Source organism: Trachymyrmex cornetzi, unplaced genomic scaffold, assembly GCF_001594075.2.
Source record: "Trachymyrmex cornetzi isolate Tcor2-1 unplaced genomic scaffold, Tcor1.1 scaffold257, whole genome shotgun sequence".
Classification (NCBI taxonomy): domain Eukaryota; kingdom Metazoa; phylum Arthropoda; class Insecta; order Hymenoptera; family Formicidae; genus Trachymyrmex; species Trachymyrmex cornetzi.
This window is the reverse complement of record NW_017297238.1, coordinates 576,202-579,735: the sequence shown is the minus strand read 5'-3', so window position 1 is coordinate 579,735 and position 3,534 is coordinate 576,202.

The window sequence follows — 3,534 nt, the reverse complement described above, 5'->3', positions numbered from 1 at the left end:
AAGACAAAAAACTTTTTGCTTTTTGTACGATCTGCAAAAAAACAATTCGTCATACTGCTGAAAGCAGATTAAAAAGCCACAGGTAAGTAAAATACAACGAACAATAAAATTATCATTAGCTGTTGGTATAGTTAATTTAAACCATTCTTCGCAAGCATCTGCAATACGACAACGATAATCCCGCAAACGGACTCTACTCAGTAGCGACGGTAGCACAATTTTTAATGAAATTGACAGCCTGTTTTAACAGTGTCAACGCTGTTAACCTTCATTAATTAGCCTTGTCCAGTGCTGTGCTGTAACCGTGTAACCTGTATTTCATGAGAAATGGGTTTAATACATGTTTTGTACGTATTATACATTTCCTACGTAGGAAATGTAGGAAACCTCTCGCAGCGCTAAATTTCCCAACCCTGGACAGGATGCATATATACGCATATATAAATTAAATCAAGGACAGTTCAGAATCAGGTTCATCTCTTTCTATCATATTGAGTCAGTAGTCTAGTTATAAAAGTCCGTGCACCTAACCGATACTTAATTAAGGGCCTCTTTCATCAACTTCTGGTTCAATTAATTGACGATCAACTCGCAGAAGTGCCAACAACATAGTTTAATGTATCAGAATGTCTCCTCTCTCTTCCTCTTCTGAGATAAACTATGTTTAGCTCTCACGTTGGCAATCGTGGTGATTGAGTTAAGCATCGATTAGTGTTAATCGAAGATGGTGAAAGAGGCCTTAAGAGAAATCATTTTGTACGTACAACCAAAATTTTGTTGATATGTGATTAACAAAAATGTTTTTTTTATTTAAAAATTGTTGTTCTAACCAAAATTTGGTTAGAACAATACAGTTTTTGTTTTTTAACCAAAGGACCCCGCACTATCCTTATCGGAAATGGGGTTCCGCGGATTTGGCTATAACTTTGCCAATTTGTTATTTAAGCCATACTGATGAAAAGTTATCAAGATCACAACTTAATCTTATGACCCATTTTCAATGTAGAGTCGCTCGAATGTCTGTAATAGTATGTATCTATAATAGTATGATGTTCTATATGCATATCATTCTTCTATTCTTAGCGTTTCTCAGGGTTAACGTCGGAGACCTATCTGGAATCTGAATCTTTTCAGTAAGTGGATATATACAGGGTGTCTAAAAATTAATGGTTAAACACTCGTGTGCAGATAGAACGATCCAGACTGGATCGAAAAGTCATGTACCATTTTGCAATTTTTGCACTAGTTAACGAGTTATTAATTATTAAAAATCGGCGCGTTCGCCCGGTCTACCGTCGAATACAAGCGCGCGACGAGATACGACCGCCCAGCAATCGTAGTTGCTAGGCGTGTGGAGAATTGTTTACTACACGCGGCTATGCACGAGGTATAGTAAACAACGATGACGTCAAAATGATGTCAGAGACCGGTATATGTATGTTTGTTGGTGTGTATGTGTGTGTGTGTGTGCGCGCGCGCGCGTGTGTGTGTGTGTGGGTGTGTGTGTGTGTATGTGTCGTAGCAGAGATAAGGACCCTACGGTTCGTCACTCCCATAGTATTTAACGACTCCAAACCCTCTTTGCTGTGTGTGTATTCGCGCGTGTGTGTGTTTATGGAGGGGTGAAGGTTTCAATATTCAATAGTATGATTTAGAGATTTTAAATATCCCATTTATAATGTAATAAATGTTTATTGCAGTATGTATTTCATACTATAAAAAATGATTATTATGTTGCAATCGGGGTTTTCCCTCAATTTTCAATTTCAATTACTTCGAATCCTTCATTTAAGTTATCCTGCATTAATCTGTTATCAGCATCCAGTATTACCTGTGTTAATCTTGTCCATGGATACTTAATATCATTGAGATGTCTTGTATGTCCCAAATACCAAAGTACACTTGCTACATGTGCATAAGATCCGAGAGTCCTACCACCAGATTTGCAAGTACAATAGTATCCAAGAATGGGAGTAATACTATTTTCATATTCTTCATTATCATCATTATCATCATCTTCATTCCTGATATTAAAAGCTACAAATATTTGATGCTTCGCAGCATTTGTGAATCTCGAAATAAGCGAATCCTTAGAAAACCTGGTTCGTTAATGTTTTCATCTACTTGAAGCTGTTCACTTTCGTCTCTCTATAACTTTTCCTGTATATAAGATGATGCTAGATTTATCTGGTATACACCAACTGTTAGATCTCTTAGATACTCCAATGTTAAATGTGGAAATGACAGTAAATGATTTTGTCGTAATGGCCTCCACGTCACGACAAAACTAGTCGAAGTCAGTAGACACCCTCTTGCCGCGATAATCACCTACCCCTCATAGAAAGGCTCCGTCTATATGTCGTTGATTTGTACAAGTCCACGACGTTAATCCTGAAAAACGCTAAGAATAGAAAAATGACATCCCAGGTAACAAGGTGACGTAAAGTGACATCTTAATGACATGTTATTAATGCTAAAGATGTTATTAAGACGTCGTTCGACATCATCTTGCTACCTAGGATGCATATAGAAAATCATACTATTACAGACATTCGAGCGACTCTACATTGAAAATGGCTCATAGGATTAAGTTGTGACCTTGATAACTTTTCATCAGTATGGCTTAAATAACAAATTGGCAAAGTTATAGCCAAATCCGCGGAACCCCATTTCCGATAAGGATAGCGCGGGGTCCTTTCTCGTCGTTCTACGAATAACCAAATTTTTAAAAAGCGAATAATTAGCGTTGGGATCTTGAAATATTAAACAAATAATAAATAAAGAAAAAACAGGCAATTAAGATTCGAGCCTTTATTATGCGGTAATTGGTGCAATTATTTTATAAACATATATTTTAATTGTATATCTTACATAAATATAAAAACTGAACGTTTCGGTTCAATCCTCAGCAGTCTTGCATAATAACAATTCTTGATGACCATCCGATAATTCGTACATCCAAGAAATCGGGTGCAGCAAAGAAGTCTCACAGATTACCAAATCTTGGCTATTCTAATCAAATTTTCGTTAAAATAACTAAATTTTAATTAGAACAATACAATTTCTTAATGAAAAAGTAAGAAAGTTTTTGTTAGTCACATATCAACAAGATTTTAGTTTTACGTACAAAATGATTTTTCTCAGTATACACCCAACTAATATACCCAAGTTATTGCGGGTCACACTCAATTGACAAAAATTATTTGACATCGGAAATGATACCCAGAATGGAAGTTACATTCAAGTATTTGAGAGTAACACTCGACATGGCACCAAAATTGATGGTAAATCTTAAATTAACACTCAAATGAACGATTAACACCAAAAAATGTGTATTTTTTATAAGGCCCAAGTGGGAATTCGAACATACCTTTGATTAGATAAAACAGTATCGAGTCGAATCCAATCTTACTTTTCTGTTTATCTTAAAAATTTACCTTACCAAAGGAGAATTAAAACTGTAATTTACTCACTACCCAGATAGACAAGCGTGCGATACCCGCACAAGATACCGCTACCGTACTGTTACTGTAC